General features: G+C 45.6%; 1 protein-coding gene across 5 annotated transcripts in view; it reads left to right on the forward strand.

Annotated features, from left to right (window-relative positions):
- The window catches only part of SEMA5B (semaphorin 5B), a 653,562-nt gene that overhangs the window by 493,191 nt on the left and 132,970 nt on the right, over positions 1-27,401 (forward strand). The gene's annotated exons all lie outside the window — the stretch shown is intronic.

Consider the following 27,401-nt stretch of genomic DNA (forward strand, 5'->3'; position numbering starts at 1 on the left):
CACAGCTCTACTAGTGGTTACACCTTGAAATTGCACGGACGTGTGACCTGGACTGGAGTCACCCTGCAGGATTGCACTGCTACCAATTTGGCAACAAAATCAAAACACACCAATGGAGTTTAAATCAAAAATATTTCACTTTTACTTATTCTACATCAAAGTCAGTGGCTCATAAATAAAGATGAAAATGGCAAAAAGCAAAAACTCCAGTAATGCAAAATACAACAGAGAGTCCAAATGAAACAGCACCAAAAAGCAACAAACAGTCCAAACTTTCTCTGAGTACTAATTTAGAAGACTGTCCGGGCACCCGGAGGGATTTCTAAAACCCAGCAGTTTGTCCAGGTTTTGAAAGTCCTGAGCTCAGAGGCCATGTCTGGAAGCCTTTGTGGATGCGCGGCCATCACCTTGATGATGTCATACATACGCATGCATGTGACGTCATTGTGTCGACATCTGTACATGTGCAAAGGCTTCCAAATGCAGCCTTCGAGCTCGGGGAGGTTGTGTGGGGGTTGGGCCAGATCCTTCCTTAAAATAAGACCCCTCCAAAGCAATCTTCCACCCACCCGGAACAAACCCTCATCTGAATGGACTCTTTTAACCTCCCATAGGACCCCCACCCCAGCCTACTTTGGTGTCAGGTCAAAAGCGCGCCGGGACAAAGGCGCGAGCAGACAATTGAGCGCTGCACAGAGGCGCGCGCCGAAGAAAATTACTGTTTTTAATGCTCCAACTGAGGGGGCATGGGGGGGAACCCCCCCCCACTTTACTTAATACACATTGCGCCGCGTTGTGGGGGGTTTGGGGGGTTGTAACCCCCCAAATTTTACTGACAACTTCACTTTTTCCCTGTTTTTAGGGAAAAAGTTAAGTTTACAGTAAAATGTGGGGGGTTACAACCCCCCAAATCCCCCACAACGCCGGCACAATTTGTTTTAAGTAAACTGGGGGTGCTCCCCAACAAAACCCCCCGTCGTAGACCCTAAAAACAGTAATTTTCTTTGGCGCACGCCTCCGTCTTGCGCTCAGTTGTCGGCGCGCGCCTTTGTCTTCCGCGTTGTTGTCTATGAACTGCCTACTTTACAGAAATCCTTGGTCTTTAGTAGGGTCAGCAAGAGCAATTCCTGGTTGGTCCTGCCTTTGCTGGCCCTAGGTTCAAAATGGCGCTGGCAACTCTTAGCAGTACTCTTGCAAAATACAATGGAATGCCGATTATCCGAACTCCAATTATCCGGATGTCTAATTATCCAGATTGCTGCGGGGATCATCAGCCCAGCCCAGCGCCCCTCCCCCCGAACTGGGAAATTTTCCCCAAACAATGATTAGACACTATTTGTTTTTCTTTGGTTTTAATAATTGTTAATAAAAAAAATACCTTCAGCGCACCCCCTCTCCGACAAGAAAAGGCAGCATTCCCCCTCTCTCCCTGAACATGCACCACCAACCCCCTCCTGGACCCAGAGGAAAAACCCCAAGCCTACCTTGCTTCCCTGGTGGCCTAGCGGGAGCACTGGGGCAAAAGCGATCGTACTCACTCCTGCCCATGCTCTGTCAGTGATGAAAATAGTTGCCGAGATTTCCAGCAGCAGTCTTGTGAGGCTACTCATAGCTAAGGTCAGCATAAGTCCCGTTTTGAACGGGACCGTCCCGTTTATGGATCCCCTGTCTCATTGTCCCCACACACAGCTTAAGGATGCCGAAATGTCCCGTTTTCAGGGACAGCGTCCCGAAGCTGTGCGCGGGGACAACGGGACACGCGATTGCTTCCCCACCCTCCCTGCCGTGCCAGACTTAGCCTCCCTCCATCGCCCGATTCAACCCCCCCAGGTCCACTGCTACCACTGCTTACCAGTCTCCCTCCAATGCCGATTCAACCCTCCCCCCCACCCCCCGGTTCGCCGCTACCGCAGCTTACCAGCCTCCCCCCAGCGCTGGGGATCCTGTCCCGTTTTGAGGAAAAAAAAATAAATGATCACGTTATTCATAGACTGCCGAGGTTAGTCTAGATAATTGGCATTTCACTGTATGTTATAAGTTTCACAAGACTACCACTAGAGGTCATTGGTGCCATTTAGAACCTGGTGCTAGCAAGGGCAGGAAAGAATGGGGATCACTCTTTCCCAACCCCGCTAGATTCCAAAGTCTTTTGAGAAGGCAAGCCCAGAGGAGGGGGGGTCTAAAAGTTGTTGGGGGAGCCATTTGAGATTGGAGGGTTCCTTCTAGCTGGGAGGGTCTTATACTGGGGGTGGCCCTGGCCTAGAAGTACCATGCTGTCATATAAGGGGGCAGCCTGGGAACACTGGACCTCAGTTTTCTGGTCTGACATTCCCAAGACATATGTGTAGCGCAGTGGTTAGAGCTCCAGCCTAGCACCATGAGGTTGTGGGTTTAAAACCCCACACTGTTCCCTGTGACCCTGGACAAGTCACTTAATCCCCCATTGCTCCAGGTACATTAGATAGAGTGTGAGCCACTTAGGCTATAAGTCGTATATAAATACTTAAATAAAATAACCCCAGCTTTAGCATGACTTGTGGTGTTCAATGCAAGTTGTATTATAGAATTTACTTAGTAATGTGTTTTGCATGCGTTTACATGCTTTGCACCTCGGTTATTTTTGCGGAAGGCTGGATTGGTAGCTAAGGATATTATTTTGGGGGAATGGGTTTCGGATCAAGCTCCTTCTTATTGGGCTTGGAGAGGGACAGATTCTTCAAACTTCCCAGAAACTACAAGAACGAGAGGGCATGCGGAAAAATTAAGAGGGGACAGATTCAGAACCAATGCTAGGAAGTTCTTCTTCACCCAAAGGGTGGTGGATGCCTGGAATGCACTTCCAGAGGGTGTGATAGGACAGGGTACGGTATCGGGGTTCAAGAAGGGATTGGATGAATTCCTGAAGAAAAAAGGGATAGAAGGGTATAGATAGAGGATCACTATACAGGTCCTGGACCTGATGGCTCACCGCGTGAGCGGACTGCTGAGCAAGATGGACCCCTAGTCTGACCCAGCAGAGGCACTGCTTATGTTCTTATGTTCTAACTGTTTGAATGCTTTGATGTTGCTTTAGAGGGGTCAGGTGTGTCATTTATTGCACCAATCTAAGTTTGGGGTTTTTTTTTGCAGGTATGGGATCCTTATATTCCTTCCTTGTCTCCTAGAACCTGCAGTTGATCGTTAATACTTTGCCTGTTTGATTTGTACTGAGCGGTGAGGGGTTAGCGGCCTTGGGGTGGCCTCTCTCCAGCTTCTCCTTTTTTTCTCTCTTTCTTTCTTCTTTGGGAGGTCCTCTGCATGGACCTTTGGGGCTCATCAGAGTCCAAGGCCCTGAAGATTCTGCTTGGTTTTTGTTCAGATCTCCTTATTTGGATGGGTTGGGCGTCTTGTTCTTTCTCTGCTGTCTTATCGTTGGTAATTCTTTTGTTATGCTTGCAGCATTTTCTACTGCATTCTCTCTTGGTTTAGGTTCCTTTGGCAGCATCTTCCAATTTTGTATATTATGGTCACTGTTGTGCTGGGTGGAGGGTGGGGAGGCGGGGGGAGGGGGATATTGGAATTGGGAGATAATTGCTGTATAGATTTTATTGAACACTTGTATCTTCTGTTCTATTCATTGTCTTTTCTCTATTTCTGGAGTGTTCAATAAAAAATTGCTCCAAGTACATGTTTTGCACCTCATGCTAATAATAAACACCCTGAATTATGATAATATAACTAGCATTAATGCCCTTTACCATGCTTTAAAGTAGCAAATAAGTCATATTATACTGTATTTGTAATGCAACCCGATGATCCCCCCCCCCCCAGACTGCTGTATTTGGACCCCTGTTTTATGTTTAAATCTCTTTATTAAAGAGTCATAAGTCAACATCAAATACTGCATATAAATGTTCAAAACCAATCCTCAGTTACAACGTAACAACAACCAATCCCACCCCCTCCCACCCACCCCGGGAGCAGCAGCAGCAAGTATATAGACCGGGGACATCCCCTTCAAGGAAGGACCCCTCAGTTTTAAAACCAATTCATAATCCAGTAACATTCTGGTAACTGGGAATTCTCAGACTGGTTTTATCTCATTCTTAGTTTAGGTGTCAAAAACCAAACTTTAATCTTTCCAGTCTTCTTCAAGGACTAGACTTACAGGACCCGACAAAGACCTCCAGTAGTAGATTTTGTTTTCTGTTCGTACTTCAAATAAATTGAATCCAGTACTGTCTTAAAGGCTATAAAGCTTCTTCTGTAAATCTCAAAGCAACTCAGTTCTCTTCAAAGACTCTCCCGGAGCTACTTTCACTCCTAAACCCTGGTACTGAAGTAGATGGCAATAGGCCAGAAATTCCACTGCTTTAGCTGGAATTTAACAAGTGCAAATTACTTGCAAGCTTGCCTATTCCTAATGAAGTTTTGAAGCATTGGAGATATTTATGGCAAAAGTTCAGTTTACAGTAAAATGTGGAGGGTTACAACCCCCCAAACCTCCCATAACGCCGGCGCGATGTCTATTAAGTAAACTGGGGGGGGGTTCCCCAACAAAACCCCCCGTCGGAGCACCTAAAAACTGTAATTTAGAGCGGCGCGGCGGCACGCGCTTTTGTCTTTCGCGCCATTGTCTATGAACCGTCACTCCCACCTGCCACCATGCAACCCCCCCCCCCCCCTGACAGCGGGAGAGATGCCCACTCCCTCCCGGGCACTTTGCAACACAGAGAGAATATAAAGTTTAACATACTGCAGCTGCGAGCTCACAGGGAAGTTCTCGCTAGACACAAGCATATGCTGGCCTTAGAAAAGCGTGACATTCGTGCACCGAGAATGAAAGATGAGAAAAGAGTTACCAACCCTGAAGATAGTCATGGATAAGGGGGAAGAGTTTACAAAATCTTGGAACTGCAATTCTTGGCAACTGAATGATTCCATTTATTTCCCCCAGTGCTGAAACTTTGACAAATGAATGGCATTTGTTATTTATTGCAGTCTGTAACATTTTTAATCCACATTTGCAACTCTCATTACTTTTTTTTCCTACAGTACTTTTTTTTATCGCTCCTAAAGTTAATCAAAGGATGATGTTGTCTCAAACTGGATTAATCATGCCCGTGATATAGGTTTGCAAGAGAATGAAAACTTGATCTCTGCAGTTCTTACTCTTCATGCTTGGCCATCTTGTAAGGCGGAGGTTTCTAAGCCTATCTAAGCCTATCCTGAGAGAACCCCAGCCAGTTAGGTTTTCAGGACACTCACAATAAATATTCATGAGTTTGATTTGCATGCACTGGGCAAATCACCTAATCCCCCCCCCCCCCTTTGCCCCAGGTATATTGGATAGATTGTGAGCCCACTGGAACAGGCAGGGGAAAATGCTTGAATACCTGAATAAATTCATGTAAACTGAGCTCCCCTGGGAGAGTGGTATAAAAAATTGAATAAATAAATAATACTCATGTGCCTGTTGTCACTTTTGCGAGAATGTATACATATATTATTCTAAACATTCGAAAGTGTTTCAGTGCCCCTTTGTGTGTTGTTTTGAGGTTTTTTTTTACTGTTAAGAAAGGATTGCATCTTTGATAATTCATTTTCATATAAAATTATCTGATCACCTTTAAGCTCAATGTGGTGGCACAGACTTTCATCTTAAATGAAAACAGAACATACCATGCTTCTCTTTACTGCCCCTTCTGGTAGTCTTATGGAAAGACTGATGGGCATGGAACTTAATGCAGAGCCACTGAGAGCTCCAGTGAATAGAGGTTTTGTCTTTGCCTTGATGTCCGTCAGCAATTTGCAATATACCAAGCTCAAAGTCGGAGCATGCAAGAAAACCTTTGTAAATCAAGCCCCATGAGTTTAATTCAATGACTAATTATTTAGTAATGATACCTCAGGAAAGATAGTGGATTTAGCAGATTCTGAAGAATGTGTTTTCTCAGGGGTTCCAAAAACATTCTCATTTATCATCCAACTAAAGACAGGATTATTTTTCTTTAAACATCCATTAGTAGTTTGTGTGTGTAGTATAGAGTATATAAACAGCAACTTTAAGATATTATTCACACAGATGTAGAATGCTTCGCAAAAGTCTTTACCAGGAACATTGCACGCACTATGACCCTGATTCTGTAACTGGCGCCATAAGATAAGCGGTGATAGGTGCCTTATCGCTACCTAACTTAATTGGTTTAATTGCCTTTAAATAATGAGGTAATTGGCCACGTCATTTAAAAGCAATTAAAAGCCTACATTTCTGGCACCAGAATCTTATCTACTGAGGGCCTACTGGCGCCTAAGATCGATGGAGGCGTGGTTAGGACTGGAAAAGGCGCTGGTCGATGCCTCTGTAGATGCAATTCACATAAAACATAGGCACCGGACCTTCGAAACCCTGGCCTACATTTCCAGAGCCTACGTTTGACCTGGCCGCAATTCTGCAACTGGCACCAATTCTGCAACTGGGTTTTGGGGTGCTCACATTTTCCACAACAAGTGTACCGATTAGAGTGGGATATAGGCTCAGATTCCCATTTGTCCAGTCCACTCCAGGGACCTGCATGCTGAAAGATGGTCATCAATCCTGGTATGTTATCTCACTTTCACCTCTTGGGGGTAGGGAGGGGTTCCGTTATCACTGAAGGATTAAGGAGGACTCATGCCTGTATCCCTCCAGTGATCATCTGATCTGCGATGGATGCCGGTTTTGGAGGTGCCATTCGATACCGGCGTCGGCTGCAGAATCGATGTTGTTCGCTCCTGCCCCGCCCACTTTAGTGACATCAGCAAGGGAAGCCAATAGACGGCTTCCCTTGCGCCTACACTGACAGCACATAAATTGCTACAGTCCTTGCATTACAGCATGATCTAAACAATATATATTCTACTCTTTCAATCTGAAAGAGCAATTGTGACCCGCTGAGTGAAAAGGTACCAAGTGGGATATGTGTCTTATTTATACCACAAGATAGAGGAATATCAGCTGCATAGTCCTGTCACATTTCAACCTCAGATATGGACTAATTATGTCTTTAAAAAATGAGAAACATTTATCAATAAATACCTCACTTTAGATACCTGCAATTTTAGGCTATAGAACATGGAAAACATCAAAGTTGTGAAAAAAAGTACATAGTTCCATTCTGTTGACCCTATAGAATACACTTTTCTAGTCTTTGGGGCTCATTTTCCAAACAGAAAACCATCCACAAATGGCACAAAGCAACAGATGGACACATTTGTCACAAAAATGTCCAAATTGCTATTTTCAAATCTCATTTTTAGACATTTTTCTATGCAGTTCATCTAAATCTCAAGGGAGCATGTTGGAGACGTGTTTTGGGTGGGACTAGGGTAGGCTTATGATGTGAATATTTTTCTGAAATAATGGAACATTGTGTTTAAAAAAAAAAAAAAAGTCCAGGGCAAAAAAATAGCATGTTTTTAGCTAGACCTGTTTCAGTACCAAAAAGATGCCCACCAGACCAGATCAGATGATCACTGGAGGGATACAGGCATAAGTCCTCCTTAATCCTTCAGTGATCACTGAACCCCTCCCTACCCCCAAGAGGTGAAAGTGAGATAACATGCCAGGATTGATGACCATCTTTCAGCATGCAGGTCCCTGGAGTGGACAGGGGTCGGTGCAGTGGACTGGACAAATGGGAATCTGAGCGCATATCCCACTCTAACCGGTACACTTGTTGTGGAAAATGTGAGCACCCCAAAACCCACAAAATACCTACTGAACCCAAATATAGGTGACCCCTACAGGCATAAGAGCTATTGTGGTGGTATCTAGCATGTTATTTCCTATTCTTGGAAGGCTCACCGTACAGTATATGGAGGTTATGAGATGATGTGTACTTGGAACCTTTTAACTGATGTTCACTGCAGTGACCCCCTAGGGGTGCAGCTCTACTCTGCTGGGATGTCTGTGTGGCTGGTCTAGGAAGACTGCTGACCCCCAGGCTGGGTGGATTTAATTTAAATCAAATTGATTTAAATCGCTAGTCAGAAAGGCATGATTTAAATCATGGTTTTCTACAGAGAGGCCCATTCTTGCTGGTAAGAACATAAGAATAGCCATGCTGGGACAGACCGAAGGTCCATCAAGACCAGTATCCTGTTTCCAACAGTGGCCAACCCAGGTCCCAAGTAGTACAACAGATTTTATGCTACTAATCCTAGGAATAAGCAGTGGATTTCCCTAAGCCATCTCAATAATGGCCTACGGACTTGTCTTTTAGAAGAAGGTGGAGGTGGAGCGTTATATGTTAAAGAGGGCCTTGAATCGAATGGACTGAAAATTCTGCAGGAAAAGAAACACACCTTCGAATTCCTATCAGTAGAAATTCCACGTATAAAGGGGGAAAAGGATAGTGATAGGAGTGTACTACTGTCCGCTGGATTAGGATGAACGGACAGGTGCTGAAATGTTATCAGAAATTAGGGAGGCTAACAAACTGGGTAACACAATAATAATAGGTGATTTCAACTACCCCGATATTGACTGGGTAAATGTAACATCAAGGGATGCTAGGGAGATAAAATTCCTTGATGAAATCAAGGACTGCTTTATGGAGCAGCTGGTTCTAGAGTGCATGAATTGGTGTGGGAGGTAATGGTGCTGGGGTTACTTGACCAGATTTGATATAATCCCTGGAATAAGTTTGCACAGAAAATCCAATGCAACAGCACTTCACTTTAACAAAGGAGATTATGATAACATGAGGAGAATGGTAAAAAGAAGCTTAGAGTTGCAGCTGCAAAGGTCAAAAATATACATCAGGAGTGGATGTTATTTAAAAAAACACCATCCTGGAAGCCCAGACTAGATATATTCCATGTATTGAAAAAAGAGGAAGGAAGACCAAACAGCAGCTAGCATGGTTAACGAGTGAAGTGAAGGAAGCTATTAGAGCTAAAAGAGAATCCTTCAGAAAGTAGAAGGATCTGACTGAAAATAATTGTAAATAACACAAGGAATATCAAATCAAATGCAAGGTGCTAATAAAGGACCACTTTTGTGAAGAGGGACCACATCCGCTCTGCTCCAGTCCTGTGGAACCTCTCCTGTCTCTAAGGATTTATTGAACAAATCTTTAAGAGGACTCTCCAGAACCTCATTGAGTGCCCTCAGTATCCTGAGATGGATCCTGTCTGGTCCCATGGCTTTGTCCATCTTCAATTTTTCAAGTTGTTCATAAACACTTTCTTCCGTGAACAGCATGGTATCCATTCCATTCACACGTATAACTTTGCCAGCCAATCATGGTCCTTCTCCAGGATTTTCTTCCATGAATACAGAACAGAAGTATTTGTTTAGCACTTTTGCTTTTTACATTACATTAGTGATTTTTATTCCGCCATTACCTTGCGGTTCAAGATGGATTACAAAAGGAGTTATCTGGCCATTTCCAGAGGAATTGAAGACTAGAGCGAGTTGCTTCAGAAAATTGGGATGAGTCTTGCGGTTTTAGTTTGTCTTCAATGATTTCTTGAATAAGATGGTTTTTATTTCTTTTCTGAACAATTTGTAGTCTGGAGTCATTATCAGTAAATTGGAGAGTTGGTAGTCTAGTTTTGCTGCTTGTGTGGCTAGAAGGCCATCGTACAGTTTTTTTTGTTTGACGCCTCTGATTGGGGGATGCGTGAACGGTTTGTGAGTTCTCTTATGTCTGGTTGAGGTAGTTTGGATTAGGTGGTTGTTTAGGTAGGTTAGGCTATCTCCGTTTATAGTTTTAAATAGTAGGCAGTAGAATTTGAATTGTACTCTTGCTTGTATTGGGAGCCAGTGTGAGTCGAGGTATGCCGCCATGATGTGATCATGTTTTCTCAGTGAATAGATAAGTTTTAGCGCTGTGTTTTGACCTGTTTGTAGTTGTTTTATCATGGTTGTGGGGCAGGGGAGATAGAGTATGTTGCAGTAGTCTAGAACAGTGGTTCCCAACCCTGTCCTGGAGGACCACCAGGCCAGTCGGGTTTTTGGGATAGCCCTAATGAATTTACATGGGAGAGATTTTGCATATAATGGAGGTGAAAGGCACGCAAATCTGCCCCATGCAAATTCATTAGGGCTATCCCAAAAACCCGACTGGCCTGGTGGTCCTCCAGGACAGGGTTGGGAACCACTGTTCTAGACTACTGCAACATACTCTATCTCCCCTGCCCCACAACCATGCTTTAGGTGAAATGCTTCGCTGTTTCTGTGATGTTGCATTGTGTGCAGAGTCCAGCTTCTTGGTGCCTCAGTTTAACTTTTATCTGCGTATTTTTATTCTATCTCCCCATTTACAAAACTGTAGAGCGTTTTTTAGCGTTGGCATCTGAGCTGTTAACACCGTGGCTAAGAACCACACTACAGTTTTGTAAAAGGGGGAGGGGTAGTTTGTGATGACATATTCCATACTAAGCGAAGGTGTTTTCTGTGTTCTGTGTATTCGAAAAGACATGGTTTTCTGTTAGGATTGACTGTGTAAGATTGATCTGTGCTGGTCTGGCTTGTTTAGTTTTACAATGGGTGTATTGATGTACTGCTCACTGCAGTATGTAAGATGCTGCCTTTTCCTAGGTACTCATGTGTGACGTGTGGCTTGTTACTAAAAATCATGTTTTTCATACAGATGGGGGGGTGTCAAAAAACGATGGGCCCCGGGTGTTACATATGCTAGGTACGCCACTGCTGGTTCTGACTGACCCGAATGCCCATAAGAGCAGGAGGATGCTCTCAGTTCTTCCCTCCCTCTGCTCTTCTCTGCAACAGGAATGGAAGAGCTTTTGTTCACTGGCAGATTTTCGCAGTCTTGGTGTCTCAGTCTAAATGAGAGCAGCTTTCTTGTAAGAATTATCGCACATCAGTGGAGAACAGGGATAGATTTACTGCCCCTTGTTATGCAATATCAGCTTAAGTCAGCAGAAATGAGGCTTTTACAGAAACACTAATGCAGTGCGACAAGGTTTGTTATTCCAAAGTTTATTGTAAGACTATGGAGCAGACATTAAGAAGTGTTTTACATCTGATCATTTGGGAAATACCACTGCTAACTATGAATAGATTTAGATTATGTAATATAATATTTCTCAAGCCACTTCTGGAGTACCCTCTAGCCAGCTGGGATTTCAGGACGTCCACAATGAATATGCATGAGAGAGATTTACATATTGCATCCAAATCTTTCTCATGCATATTCATTGTGGATAGCCTGAAAATCAGACTGGCTAGAGCAGGGATCTTCAAATCCAGACCTTGAGCTCCACACCCAGCCTGGTTTTCAGGATTTCCACAATGAATATGCATGAGATCTATTTGCAGGCAGTGGCACAGTGAAGGCAAATAGACCTCATAAATAGTCATTGTGGAAATCCAGAAAATCAGACTGGGTCGATTTGAAGATTCCCTGCTCTAGCAGGTCTGATTTTCAGGCTATCCACAATGAATTTGGCAAAGGTTATATCAAAAGAGGTGGAACGTGGCAGAGGAAAGTTCTGGGTCAGCCAGAGACAGCATAATCCTTAGTGCAGGCAGCCACAAAGACAAGTTTGAAGGGCCACGTGGAGGAAGTGAGAGTGAGAGATGCTGAACCCTGGAGAAGGGATGGAGGGAGGGAATAAAGGGGGGGGGGGGGAGGAGATGGGAAGCCAATGCATGACAGGAATGTTTTGGTGAAGCCAGGGCCTGGGTTCTCTCTTTCTCCCTCTCCCCTGTTCTAACACCTGTGCTTTGTAGACTTTGGCCCAAATTCTGTAACCAGTGCCTAATGATAAGCATCTATTTTGGAAGCGCCCAATTAGATAAGCGCCTTTCTAAATTGAACAACAAGCCCAATTAAGCTTTTTAATCAGCAATAATTGAAACTTAGGTGCCTGTCAAGAAAGAGCGATTCTGTAACAAGGCGCCTCTAAAATATATAGGCGGCCTTCAAAAAGACTTTAAGAATAAATGGGATACCCATGTGGGATCCCTACGAGGGTCAAGATAAGGAAATTGGGTCATTAGGGCATAGACAGGAGGTGGGTAAGCAGAGTGGGCAGACTTGATGGGCTGTAGCCCTTTTCTGCCGTCATCTTCTATGTTTCTATGATGGGTCATTTGGCCTTTATCTGCGATCATGTTTCTAATCAGAAAGTTCTATGACATCACAATGCAGGTGTAAAGAGCCTTAGCCTATAGGAAGAGGAGATGCAAATGTTAAGAGCCTTAACCAATAGGGAGAGGAGGAGAGAGTGGCTGCTGCAGACACCAGAAAGTATTTCTTCACAGAGAGAGTGGTTGATCATTGGAACAAGCTTCCAGTGCAGGTGATCGAGGCAGACAGTGTGCCAGACTTTAAGAATAAATGGGATACCCATGTGGGATCCCTACGAGGGTCAAGATAAGGAAATTGGGTCATTAGGGCATAGACAGGGGGTGGGTAAGCAGAGTGGGCAGACTTGATGGGCTGTAGCCCTTTTCTGCCGTCATCTTCTATGTTTCTATCTTCTATGCATGTTAGGCGTGGGTGTGGCTACGCGTTAGCCGCCTTGTTACAGAATCGCTGCTCTGAAGCGTGCTTAAGCGCTCGCATGGCCGCCTGACTTTTAGTTGGCCTATTTATTGGGCGCCTCCAAAATAGGAGCCGCTCAGCGCGATTCACTGCACACCACCCAACTGTAACTTGAATCGCACCGAACGGTGCCTATATCGGTGCCTAACGTTTGGGTTCTTCTTATAGAATTTGCCCCCTTTATGCTTTAGGCCCTGTTCGCTTCGGCGTCTCAACCGCTTTCATTTTTTTCTCAGCATTTTGATAAAGGCTTTTCCCTCTGAAATGAAGGCAGCACTCGAGACAGACTCTGAACACGTTGCGCCAGTTTCCAGCTCACGATGCCGATCCTTATGCAATCAACCGTGCTGTTAACTTTCCCCTGTTGCTTTATTACATCGACTGTCTTCAGGCCATTTGAGATGCGTATTCCTAAATGTATTTCTTCTCTAACAGTTTCCAGTTCTTGTCATTCTAGAATGATACGTAGCTAATGGATATCTGTACCCCTGAATGCATGCTTTTGCACTTTCCAGCACCGAAGCTTATTTTCCAAGCCATTGACGGTTCATTTAGTACTTCAACTCCCCTTTCACTTTCTGCATTCCTTTCGATATGTCTGCCCTGCAACAGATTTTATACAGTCTGCAAATAAACATATTTCCCCCCTCTAGTCCTTCTGCAGGGCTGCTAATAAAGATGTTGAATTGAGCTCGTTCCAGCACTGATGTATGCCACCATTCACTTTGCCTTCACCACAGCAGACTGCATTCCCCTGTATACATTTATTCATTCAATTTTCTATACCATTCTCCCGGGAGAGCTCGGAGTGGTTTACATCAGTGGTCTCCAACTCAAACCCTTTGCAGGGCCACATTTTGGATTTGTAGCTACTTGGAGGGCCTCAGAAAAAAAAATAGTTAATGTCTTATTAAAGAAATGACAATTTTGCATGAGGTAAAACTCTATATAATTTATAAATCTTTCCTTTTGGCTAAGTCTTAATAATAATATTGTCATTTATAGTAGAGAATGACACGGTGGCAGTTGCCCGCGGGTAGCTGAAAAGGTGGGAGGGGGAAGTGCTAACTGCGGGCATGGGGACAAGGCCATCCACCACCCCATGGAGTGGTGAATGGCCTTGTCCCCGCAATTAAGGGAGGGAAGGTGTACAGTCACCGATCACACACGGCCCCTCCCTTCCTCCTTCCTTAACTAACTACGGCCAAATCTGTCTCCCTCCCTCCCTCCCCCTTACCTTCGTGGCGCTTTAGTAAAGAAATTTACTGAAGCCAGCGAAACCTGCTTGCCTGCAGTCCCATGTGTGTGGGCGGAAGCTTCTCTGAGGCAACTTTTGGTTGCGTCAAAGGAGAAGCTTCCGGCCACACACACGCAACTGCAGGCACAGGCAGGCAGTCTCCGCCAGCTTCAGTAAGTTTCTTTACTAAAGCACCGCGAAGGTAAGGGGGAGGGAGGGAGATTCTCGGGCCGCTGAAGGGCGGTGAGGTGGCGAGAGGGAAGGGTGGATGCTGCGAGGACGGGGACGGGCGGTGAAGGGGACGGTGGGGACAGGGATGGGACGGTGAAGGGGACGGCAGGGATGGGGTGGTGAAGGGGACAGATTTTTTTTTTTCCCCGTGTCATTCTCTAATTTATAGCTAAAGAGACATATGATCAAAAAACTGTTTTATTTTACTTTTGTGATTATGATAAACATACTGAGGGCCTCAAAATAGTACCTGGCAAGCCGTTTGTGGCCCCCAGGCCGCAGGTTTGAAAGCACTGGTTTACATGAATTTATTCAGGTATTCAAACATTTTCCCTGTCTATTCCGGTGGGCTCACAGTCTATCTAATGTACCTGGGTCAATGGAGCGATTAAGTGACTTGCCCAGGGTAACAAGGAGTAGCGTGGATTTGAACCCACAACCTCAGTGTGCTGAGGCCCATTGCACCACTCTAGCAATCAAAATGTGGTAAAAGTGAGGCAAGTATAGGACAATCAAGCCATTGTGACATCACTGATGAGGTTGGCTCTTAGGCATTGCTGGAACGAGGCATTATGATGTCACACTATCAGCTCTGGTTATTAGAGGCTGAAGCTTTTCACACTATTTATTTATTCAATTTTCTATACCATTCTCCCAAAGGAGCTCATAATGGTTGGCATGAATTTATTCAGGCTCAAGCATTTTTCCCTGTCTGTCCTGGTGGGCTCACAATCTGTCTAACGTAACTGGGGCAATGGGGGGATTAAGTGACTTGCCCAGGGTAACAAGGAGTAGCGTGGATTTGAACCCACAACCTCAGTGTGCTGAGGCCCACTGCACCACTCTAGCAATCAAAATGTTGTAAAAGTGAGGCAAGTATAGGACAATCAAGCCATTGTGACATCACTGATGAGGTTGGTTCTTCGGCATTGGTGGAATGAGGCATTATGACATCACAATACCAGCTTTGGTTATCAGAGGCTGAAGCTTTTCACACTATTTCTTTATTCAATTCTCTATACCGTTCTCCCAAAGGAGCTCATAATGGTTGGCATGAATTTATTCAGGCTCAAGCATTTTTCCCTGTCTGTCCTGGTGGGCTCACAATCTGTCTAACGTAACTGGGGCAATGGGGGGATTAAGTGACTTGCCCAGGGTCACAAGGAGCAGCTCTGCGTACTCAGTTGGTTGTTGTTTTTTTATAGCATAATTTTGCTGGCTCTGGTGTGGGTAGCGTCCTGGGCTGGAAATGTCAATGGGTGGTAAGCAGAAGGGATAGGAGCAGTTTCCTCTTCTGGTTCACACATGTTTTCACTCTCTTATCTCCATATTCACCAGTGCCGAAATTAGCTCAGAGCTCCCCATGGTGCCCCTAATCACATGACACATTGCGTGGCCACCCTGTTCACCCTACTTCTACTCTAGCCCTGAGCACTACACCTGTCTCCAAAATCATGAATTAAAATCCTGAGCTACATTTTCCCTGTTGGTACCAAGTTTATGAACATCCTCTTTGAATGTGCTATATTAGGTCTTCTTTGATTTTAAAGAATGACACGGGGGAAAAATTTTTCACCGTTCCCGCCCTGTCCCCATGAACTCAGTCCCCATCCCCGTCCTGCAAACTGTCAGATCTCATCCGCACAAGCCTCAAATAGTTATGACAATATTCTGTATAATTGTCATTTTATAAATACAAATAATACAGAGCAAGGATCAACCAAACCCCTGTCTCCCCTCCCTTTCACAAATATCCCCTCCACTATTGTGAAAACTGAACAAACCAAATTACTACAGAATGCTACATAGAAAAATCAAGCTAACAGAATACTTCAGTCACAGGTGGCAGGAATAGTGTTAGGGGAGGTCAACTGCCCCCTGGAAAGAGAGAGAGCCCTAAGTCAGCTGGAAGCTAAAGAAGCACAGCCTGGGCTTTGCGGTCTCCAGTTATATCTAATACCAGCTCTTGCAGGATACATATTTCAAATCTGAAATATTCTAATCACAAAATATTTAAAAAAATTATTTTTTTCTACCTTTTGTTGTCTGGTAGTTTTATTCTTCAAATCACATTGGTCTCAAGCTTTGGTTTTGGGTTCCTTCTGTCTTCATCATGGCATGGCTGGCTCTTAAAGGTAAACTAGGCACAAGAGGAGCTGGGGAGGAGACGCCAAGTCTGACAAGGGCACAATTTTTTTACCACAGGAGCAAGACTTTTCACCGCTCCCACGAAGCAGTAAAAGGTCTTGTCCCCATTCCCGCGGGGCAGTGAAAGATCTTGTCCCCATTTCTGCAGTAAACCAGTGGCAAATGTCTCCATTCCTGTGGATTTACTGCGGTGACCATGGTTTACCGCGGTAAATGGTCCCCATGTCATTCTCTATTTGATTTCTCTCTGTCTTCCCACCTGCTGGTGTCAATCACATTGCAAATTTGGGATGTCGTCGTAGCCTTAGAATGTGTGCAGCCAGATGGATCCTTTGCTAAGATACAATATCTTAGAGTTGCTTCTTAGGATCTCCTTATTGACAATATGGTCATGATAGGCGACATCAAGGACCCTTCACAATCAGTAGCGTAGCAAGGGTAGGAAATACCTGGGGCACTTCCCCCCTTCCCCCCTCCCCCTTCCTCCCACTTCCCCCCTTCCCCCTCCTGATTCTTACATGCCAACTTCCCCCACCCCCACACATACCCCACGCCACACTCGAAGGCTCCCTTTCCACCCCTCTTTAAATCTTTACCTGCATGAGAAGATTCTCCGGTCTGCTGTTCGCGCTGGTGTCAGCTTTCCCTCCGATGTCACTTTCTGACGCTATGACCTGGAAGTGATTTCAGAAGGAACCAGGCTGGCGCGAGCAACAAGCTACGGTAATTGCTTGTGCTGGCGAAGATTTTAAAGAGGGGCAGGGAAGGGAGCGCATGAGCTTGGCATGGGGGTGTAGAGGTGTTGGCGCCCCCACTAAGACGGCGCCCAGGGCGGCCTTCCCCCCCCTCCTCTTACTATGCCACTGTTCACAATACATTCAGGGGTAGATATGAATCTAGTGCAATACATTTAAAAGGGTTTAACTGGGCAGAAGAGGCTTTTGCCTGGTTAAACCCTGCTAAGCTAGCCAGCTACTAATATTTAGTGGAACGTTACACAGATAGCGCCACTGTTAACTGACCAACCCGTAACCGGGTAGATTAGGGGCAGAGCAGATATTCAGTCCACTAACCAGCTAAGTAATCGCATAAAGTTAGGACAACAAAACGACTGTCCTAACTTCCTCTCCTCCCTCCCCCTTTTTACAAAGCAGTGGTAGCGGCTGCCACACAGCAAATGCTCCAACGCCCATGAAATCCCTAAGGGCATTCAAGTGATTACTGCAGCAGCCGCTACTACCGTGGCTTTGTAAAAGGAGCCTTTTATGTGGCAAGTTAACCGGTCTGAATATCAAATCTGTGCTCGTTTAATTTCTAGGTTAGCTGACATAGCTGGATAGTCGATGCCAGGAGCTGCTCATGTCCCAGCATTGAATAGCCAGGACAACCCATACCAAGAAGTAGCTTACAAGCCACTTACCGCCAAGGGCTGAATATCAACCCCCTCAGTTTTTATGCTATCTAGACAATGACACGAGGGACAAATTTTTCCATCCCATCCTGGCAAGAATGACACGGGGACTCATTTTCCCATCCCATCCCAGCAAGTTCTTTTCCTGTCCTTGCCCCATTCCTGCACGCTCTGTCCTCATCTGCACCAGCTTCAAACGCTTTAAAATCCTAAGTGGCAACATTCTAGACTCAGAGTGTGATGTCATAATGCCTCTTTCCACCAATGCCTAAGCTCCGTCCTCATCTGCACAAGCCTCAAACACTTTAAAATCATAAGTAACAACATTCCAGAGCTCAGATTGTGATGTCATAATGCCTCTTTCCACCAATGCCTAAGCTCCGTCCTCATCTGCACAAGCCTCAAACACTTTAAAATCATAAGTAGCAACATTCTCGAGCTCAGATTGTGATGTCATAATGCCTCATTCCACCAATGCCTAAGCTCCATCCTTATCTGCACCAGCCTCAAACCCTTTAAAATCCTAAGTAGCAACATTCTAGAGCTCAGAGTGTGATGTCATAATGCCTCATTCCACCAATGCCTAAGCTCCGTCCTCATCTGCACAAGTCTCAAAAACTTGTTTGAGGCTTGTGCGGTTAAGGCAGAGCTTACAGGACAGCGACAAAACACACGGGGAAAAATCTGTCCCTGTGTCATTCTCTAATGCTATCTTTGGGGTAATTTTCTGTGTTTCACAGGCATTGATTGCAGTTGAAAGGACAATATAATTTCATAGAGCATAATTTTCTTCATTGTGTTGACTGCTGTTGCCCATATTTGAAATGTTCACTTTAATGTCAATGCAGCCTTGCCAAGGCTACATTTGACATCCCTTGCAATGTTTCCATCACTGGACATAATGCAGCCGAGATAAGTGAACTTGTCTGTGTCTTTGAAAGATCATTGGTTAGCGGTTATTCATGTACAGGCTTGACCATTAACTGGAAAGAAATGATACTGTTGCAGCCGATCATACACCCTGGAGAATACTTGCTTATTGATGTACCCAGATGCACAGAAAGACCTAAGCCTAAGCCAGGGGTGTCAAAGTCCCTCCTTGAGGGCTGCAATCCAGTCGGGTTTTCAGGATTTCCCCAATGAATATGCATGAGCTCTATTTGCATGCACTGCTTTTATTGTATGCTAATAGATCTCATGCATACCGTATTTTTATTTTTTTTTACAAACCGTGCATAACCTTGCGTGTTATACGCTTGAGCGCGTTTTACAAATTTTTTTTTACATAGTTCCCCCCCGACGTCCGATTCACTCCCCCGCAGGACCGCTCGCACCCCCACCCCGAAGGACTGCTCGTACGTACCCGCACCCCCACCCCGAAGGACCGCTTGCACGCACTCCCACCCGCACCCCCACCCTGAAGGACCGCTCGCACCCCCACAGCCTCCCGACCCCCCCCCCCCCTCATCATGTAGAAGCTCCTACCGGTGTCCTGCTGCTTCCTCTTGGCGGTCCCGGCCCTTCTGTGAGCCCTGCATCTGTGCTGCTTCGTCTTCCGGCGGTCCCGCCCTTTCTCTGATGTCTGACGGGTGGGAGTGCGTGCGAGCGGTCATTCGGGGTAGGGGTGAGGGTGCGTGCGAGCGGTCCTTCGGGGTGGGGGTGCGAGCGGTCCTGCGGGAGGGTGAATCGGACGTCGGGGGGGGGCATCAGGCTTTCAGGGTGGGGACAGGACTTCAAGGGGGAGAGGAGAGTCGGGGCGGGGGAAAGGAGAGTCGGGGTGGCCAGAGGAGAGTCGGGGCGGGCGAAAGGAGAGTCAGGCGGCGACGGGAGAGTCGGGGCAGCATGCGCGGTATACATATATGTCGGTTTCCCGCGCGCTATACCTGTGTGCGTGTTATACCCGGGTGCGCGTTTTACACGGGTGCGCGTTATCTATGTGAAAATACAGTATTCATTGGGGAAATCCTGAAAACACGACTGGATTGTGGCCCTCGAGGAGGGACTTTGACACTCCTGGCCTAAGCACTTTGGGTGACGAGGAATGATTTCAAGCTTTCGTTTCTGCAAAAAAAATAGACAACATTGAGATATGTGTAATTCTTTTGGAATCGATCAAAAATAAGCACCTTCAAGCTCAATTACCCTAGGGTTGGCCATTCCGGTTCTCGAGAACCGGAGCCAGGTCAGGTTTTCAGGATATCCAAAATGAATATGTATGAGATGGATTTGCATGCACCGCCTCCTTGAGATGCAAATCTATCGCATGCATATGTGATTAGCTCAGCGGCAACGCGATTCTCTAAGTGGCGCCTGTGACTTGGACGCCGGTTAGAGAATCGGGGTGGTTCGGCGGAGTTAGGCGTCTCCGTTACGACAGACACAAGTCTCAAAAGCCGCTTAGGCGTCTGCTGAGACCAGGTGTCCTATACAGAATCAGGCCCTTAACGCCTCTTTTCAAAGCCCGTTTTGTCTGTTAAAGGCAAAAATCATTCTACGTGAGTTATAAAGGGGTTTCACCCATTCTTCCTTAAGTGGGAAGAAACAAAACTTCTATATTGCTTATGTTTGACTTATTCTTGCTCTACACTAGTGTTTTTCAACCTTTTTACACCTATGGACCGGCAGAAATAAAAGAATTATTCTGTGGACCGGCATCGGTCCGTGGACCGGCGGTTGAGGAACACTGGGCTAAGTCGTGGGCCAGACCCCGCCCATCTCTACCCAATGTCCACCCCAGACCCCGCCCCCATAATAGTACTAATTGCACCTTGCACATCCCGTGCCTCATCTGGAAGCCTTCCCTCTGACGTTGCAACGTCAGAGAGAAGGCTTCCGGTTCAGGCGCAGGACGCCCGTAGGAGCCGCTGCCCGTGGCTTTGTGCACTGAATCAGTGAGGAAGAGGGAGCTGGCTCGAAGATAACGCCGCATCGATCGCACCGTGAACCGGCGGTTGAAGAACACTGTTTTGGGCCTGATGCACGTGCTGGCCCTGTGGACCGGCAGGAAATTTCTGTGGGCCGGCACTGGTCCATGGACCGGTGGTTGAAGAACACTGCTCTACACCACCTTGAGTGAATTCCTTCAAAAAGTCGGAACATTTAAAAAAGAAAAAAAAATAGAGCTGTACCAAGGACTCCTTTTCCTAAGGTGCGTTACGTTTTTAGTACATGCAGCAGATTAGCGCACGCTTACCCCACGCTACGCGGCCAGAACTAACACCAGCTCAATGCTGGCGTTAGCGTCTAGCGCGTGCGGCATTGTAGCGTGCGCTGTTCTGCACGTTAAGGCCCTAACGCAGCTTAGCAAAAGGAGCCCCAAATGTGGCTTTGGTCAGTTGACCTTCCAAGCGCTTTCCGAGTGACGTGAAATACTCTTGAGGTTGCGGCAGTGCACCGAAGTATGACCTCACTCCTATGCCCCCTACTTGAGGATTTGTCCTCGTTGGTGTGTTTTATGCATCTCAATTATTTTCTTTTAACGTCTGTGATTAAAGTGTGGAGGAGATGATGACGGATCAGTATCATTTGCCGTTTCCTTTCATTTGAGCTATTCTGTTGAGTGATTGTTCGCTCTACAGAACAGCGGGTGGCGGAGGGGGGTGGAAGAGACATGAAGAGCCGAGTGGATTGTTTGTCGATGAAATGGGATGTAAGTACATTTAACTGATCGAGCCCCTGGGATTTGGGATAAAGTCACTGTGTCAGGGGATTCTCTTCAGCAGGAGCAGCTTGTCATTGAGAACTTATGTCATACCTTCAGAATCAATATCAAACAATATTAATTTTATTTTTTTAAGAAAGGACTCTAAATGACAGATTGGAAAACGGGGTAATTGAAGCAGTGATTTTATGACATTTTGGAATTTAATTTTTCTTTTCTTTGTAACCGGCGCTGGGAGTGTCACAGAGCTACAGGAAGAACACAATTTATTTCGATGAATTTGCTCAGTCTCTTTGTATAGTGAACCACATAGAAGTGGAAGGTATGGCGATATGCAAATAAATTTTTATGTTATGTTTTATGTTATTAAGGTTCTATTTTGATAAAGATAAGCAATCTTATGTTAAGTTCTGAAACGCGTTGCTAGAGGATATGGTAAGAGCGGATAGCGTAGCTGATTTTAAGAAAGGTTTGGACAAGTTCCTGGAGGAAAAGCCCATAGTATGTTATTGAGAAAGACATGGGGGAAGCCACTGCTTGCCCTGAATCGGTAGCATGGAATATTGCAACTCCTTGGGTTTTGGGCAGGTACTAGTGGCCTGGATTGGCCACCATGAGAACGGGCTACTGGGCTTGATGGACCATTGGTCTGACCCAGTAAGGCTATTCTTATGTGTTTGGAAGAGGTACAGACAGTCCCCGAGTTACAGACGACCAACTTAAGTACAACTTGTACTTAAGAATGTAGTTGCAGCTTCATCTGATTTCACTGAGCAGTATTTCCAGTGGCAAAGATTCCTACACTTGGCCTGTAGCAGATTCAGGAATGATGCATGGCCACATTAAGAACAGTGTGTGGTTGTGCATGCTGTACCTTAGCAGGAACACTGGTAGGGACTGTTGGCCCTTTTGTCAGCTGGGAGCAGAGAGAAGCCACAAGAATCTTAAAATCTACCAGTTCTGAGTTATATACAAATCCGACTTAAGAACAGCTTTAAAAATGTAACTCGTCCTTAACCAAGGGAATGCCTGTACAGTAGCTTTATGCCAGTCTTCAGTATCAGCTCAGAGTGGAGGAATAGTCTAGGATAGAGGTTCTCAACCCAGGCCTTGAGGCCCACCTAGCCAGGGAGGTTTTTAGGGTATCTATAATGAACATGCATGGAAAATGGTAAAACCAGAGAACATAATTTGAGGTTGAGGGGTGGTAGATTCAAAGGCAATGTTAGGAAATTCTACTTTACGGAGAGGGTGGTGGATGCCTGGAATGTGCTCCCGAGAGAGGTGGTGGAGAGTAAAACTGTGACTGAGTTCAAAGAAGCGTGGGATGAACACAGAGGATTTAGAATCAGAAAATAATATTAAATATTGAACTAAGGCCAGTACTGGGCAGACTTGCACGGTCTGTGTCTGTGTATGGCCGTTTGGTGGAGGATGGGCTGGGGAGGGCTTCAATGGCTGGGAGGGTGTAGATGGGCTGGAGTAAGTCTTAACAGAGATTTCGGCAGTTGGAACCCAAGCACAGTACCGGGTAGAGCTTTGGATTCTTGCCCAGAAATAGCTAAGAAAAAAAATTACAAAATTTAAATTGAATCAGGTTGGGCAGACTGGATGGACCATTCGGGTCTTTATCTGCCGTCATCTACTATGTTACTATGTATGAGATAATTTTGCAGGCACTAATGCGTGTGACATCATCCGCGCAAACTCAGAGGTCCTCCAGACACGGCTGGGATGTCGGGGCTTTCCAAAACCCAGACAAACTACCGAGTTTTAGAAAGTCCATCCAGGCACCTAGAAAGTCCTCTAAAAAGAGGACATGTCCGGGTTTTCCCAGATGTCTTGTAACCCTAAGCAGTATTCTCTAAGGGTGTACATAAGTGACACTGCTCATTAATGCAAAGAAACATACACAGGGATGGAGGAGGAGGGGGGGAACCTCCCACTTACATGGTTAACTTACAGAATATTGTAAGTTATGTACATCCCTATTGCATTTAGATGTCAACCAATATGCCAGGTCTGTAGACATGTAAAAATGTAAGGTTCATCGATACTTGGTTTCACTTGTCCTATATAATAAAAGCTTACCACCGCATGCTGTGGTGTGTGATCCGTGGCCGTGTTCCATTTTAGAACCCGGCAGCAGGGAACATTCTGGCCACTCCCCTCCTCCCGCCCTCACTCACCAACCGGAAGCGCAGGCAAGCTCTCTCCCTGCCCACGTCCTCGGCAAGGAACACACCTCCCGCCCTCGCTCACCGCTGCCGCTGCCGCCGCCACTAATGATCCTCCTCTTCAGAGCAGCCTGCGATCGTGGCTGGCTTTAAAGAACCTCGCAGGCCGCTCTCCAACCTCAATAGCATGTTCCTTCTGACGCACGGGATCGCGTCGGAGGGAACGTGCAGAATTTCTCCCTTTCACCCCTTTCTGCCTCTGTTGCATCTCTCCCTTCCTCTCCTCCAACCCATGCCCAACAATTCTTCCTCTCTCCTCTTTCCCCCTGTACAGCAGTTTTCCATCCCATCCAACCCCCTGTGCAGCACTTCCTGACTGACCCTTCCCCCATGCGATCTGACATACCCTCGGGCTTCCTATAGCAGCAGCAGCGGTGGACGGCTGGCTGTGAACAAGCTTTTTGCAGCCTGCCCTGCCAGGGCTTCCCTCTGCCACATCATCAGTGGCATCATCAGTGATGCAGCAGAGGGAAGGCCCCGGCAGGGCAGTCCACAAGCAGCCCGTTCAGAGCGCTGCCTCTACTTTCCATTCATCCATCGCCGCTGCTGGTTTAGGAGGCCCGGACGTATGTCAGGTCTTACCAGGTGGGTGGGTGTAGTGGGGTTGGTTACTAAATTTGGGGGTATGATTTGGGGGGGGGGGGGAATGAATCAATTTGCATCAATTCACCAAAGTGAATTGGCGAATTGGGCAGCACTAATCTGTACTAAAGAAGGAGAATACGATGGGGGACATTTAAATTCTCAAGGAGTGGTACCATCATGAGGCGCAGTCACTGATCAGCTCAGCTCAGCTCTTGCATCCTGCTCCTAATTCCCTCTCTTGTGGTCAATTTAGCAGTGCAGTTCTATAACTAGAGGAAAACGCTTTCATCTAAGGACCTGATCGTTGGTAGCAGCACAACGATTTAGTGTGATGGCTGCAAAATTACATCAAAAGAACAAAGCCTGTCCTCAGCTGGGAAAAGCCCAAATGACAGCCCCTTCTAATCCACCTAGTTATTCCTTCAGCTCTGCGTGGTCAGGAGAGATCATGGCAGAGGTAACAACGGCGTTGGAAGTGATGCTAGCAGCGACATTGCGACGTATCGTAGATTGGGTTGATGTGGTTCATGAAAAACTCGATAGTTTTGGATTAGAACTGGGTGGATACAAGCAATGCACTAGTGACCTGGAGGATAAGCGGCTGACGTCCAAAGCCCTACCATAAAAGCTTTTGGAGAAATATTCAAAGTTTTCTGGCCTAGGTAATGGGTAGGAGGATCACACTTACTCCAAAGGTGTGTTTATTGGACTGAGATGCTTGGAACATACAATCTAAGGATGATAAATTATTTCTGCACCAAACATACTTGAGAGAGTAAAAATACATGATTTCTTGCCCCCTGTCTTATTGGGGGCAAGGAGAAATTGGGGCATGCCTATGGAAGGGGAATGGGTGGATCTGGGGCATTCACCAAAGATGCTTGCAATATTCGAGAATTCAGGGGATCCAAGGCCAGGAACAGGTCATTAAAGACTTTAGCAATTTTTTTTTGTGCCCAAATCTGGCACCATTTACTGAACCTAAAAAAAAGCATCTAAATATTTGCTTCCAAGACTTTACTCACTGATGGTAGTTTGTATTATATTTATCTTTCGTTCTGATATTCTACTACTGCAATTTCAATTATTATTAATTGTAGTGCTACCAGATGCACGCAGCGCTGGGAAGGCTTCTACTGTTCTTTGAAGTAAATGGCAGCAGCCAATGGCATTAATGACTCTAGAGCAGTGGTTCCCAACCCTGTTGTGAAGGACCACCAGGCCGGTCAGGTTTTCAGGCTAGCCATAATAAATTTGCATGAGAGAGATTTGCATCTAATTGAGGTTTCAGGCATGCAATCTGCTCCATGCATATTCATTAGGTCTAGCCTAAAAACCTGACTGGCCTGGTCGTCCTTTAGGACAGGGTTGGGAACCACTGCTCTAGAGTACTGTAAGACATTGAGAACTTCATTTAAAATATAATTACCTCTTGATTTTCCTTCCTCCAATGGCCTGTGCTCCAGGGACTCTGCCCTGCCTGCTGCTGTGTGTGTTCTTGATACACTGCTCTGGAGAACTGCTGGCAGGCTGGCATTCAGCTAGTCGTGGATAGAATTGGTCTATGCCCTCTCAGACTGTCCTGTTAAATGAATCTTAACAGCAACCCAAACTAGAAAATGGTAACTCGGCACTGGTCACTTGTATTGGTTTTATGCACCTGTAGAAACCCCATTAAACCATATTAGCACTGCTATCCGCTATAATAAAATGCTTAGCGCGTATGCGCACTTCAAACTCCGTGGTTCTGTGACTCCGTGCCGCCACATACACAGTAGAAGGAGCCTGTGGCGATTTGCGACGCATGTGGTGGTTTCCCCCAGCGGCGGTGAGGGTTTGCGGCACGTACGGCGGTTTCCCTAGCTGAAAAAGGAGCCAGCTGAATAAGGAGCCTGCGGCAGTTTGCGTGCGGTGGTTTCCCTATCACTCAAGGAGCGTACGGTGGGTCCTGGCAGAGCTGCTTCACAAAACATGGGAGACTGGTCAGATAAGAGCGGGGTAGGGGTCCTGCTGGACAGGGGGAGGTAAAAGGAAAGGAGAAGAGCTACTGCTAGACAGGGGGAGCAGGGTAGGGGTGCTGCTGGACAGGGGAAGAGACAGAAAGAAAGAAAGAAAGAAAGACAGACAGACAGTGGGCAGGGAGAGAGACAGACAGACAGGGGGCCAGGGAGACCGAAAGAAAGACAGACAGACAGGGGGCAGGGAGAGAAACAGAAAGAAAGACAGACAGATAGGGGGCCAGGGAGAGAGACAGAAAGAAAGAAAGGGGGCAGGAAGCAAGAAAGAAATGCCTAAGTCTACACATCTATTCTAGTACCCGTTAATGTAATGGGCTAAAAAACTAGTATGTTAATAAATCCTTTATCATTTATTTAGCCTTAAATACTGCCTTATATGCAGAGTATGTTAAAAACAGTTTACATCATATAAAATAGTTTAACAGAGGAAAAAGAACTCCATAATTTTATTTATTTATTTAAAAACTTAGGCCCTCTTCTATCAAACTGTGATAGCAGTTTATAGCGTGGGGAGCCGCGCTGAATGGCCTGTGCTGCTTCCGACGCTCATAGGAACTCATAGGTTCAACGCGCTAAAAACTGCTATCACAGTTTGATAGAAGAGGGCCTTAATATACCGCCTGGAGTCACAGCGGTTTCCAAATAAACATAAAGCAAAAACAAAAAACAATACAAATCGTTCATCAAAATAATATCAACACATACGAAAATAAAACCTACAAATTCTTCAGTAATGTATTTGATAAAATATTACAAAAATGACCAAACAATGTTAGGAAAGACAAATCAAAAGAATGCGTCTACAACTTGGTTTGCAACATCTTCTTAAAGCCGTAGTGATCGGCACATAATCGTAGGAAAGAAAGCAATCGATAAGAAAACGCATTCCATTCATCTTTTTCCGTGTTTTAGACTCCAGGTCCATCTGGCCAGAAGCATGCTTTATCCAGAATTTTTTTTTTTTTTTAAATAATGATATGACTCTCTCAAGCTCTAATTTTGAAAAGCAGTTTGAAACGTGTGTTTGTGGAGCTGATTTGAATCATGCATAGGACGGTTCTGCCCATATTAGGGGGCAGACAAGGGGGGGGGAAGGGCATTCCAAAGGCACGGTGTCAAACAGAAGACTACACTATGCCTTATGAGTGTCCATTTGGTCTTGGAAGGTCCAGGAAGAATCAACCATATAAGTTAAAAATCAGAATTCTTAACTGCGCAAAGGAAAAATATTGTATCTAGTCTTTTTTTTAATGTTAATATGGTCTTGTATTATAAAACACCTGACGTTTCAAGGACAAACAGTGTTCGGTCTAATAAAACAGCTAAAGTAGTAC

The sequence above is a fragment of the Geotrypetes seraphini genome, chromosome 5 (genome assembly GCF_902459505.1).
Source record: "Geotrypetes seraphini chromosome 5, aGeoSer1.1, whole genome shotgun sequence".
NCBI classification, from domain to species: Eukaryota; Metazoa; Chordata; class Amphibia; order Gymnophiona; family Dermophiidae; genus Geotrypetes; species Geotrypetes seraphini.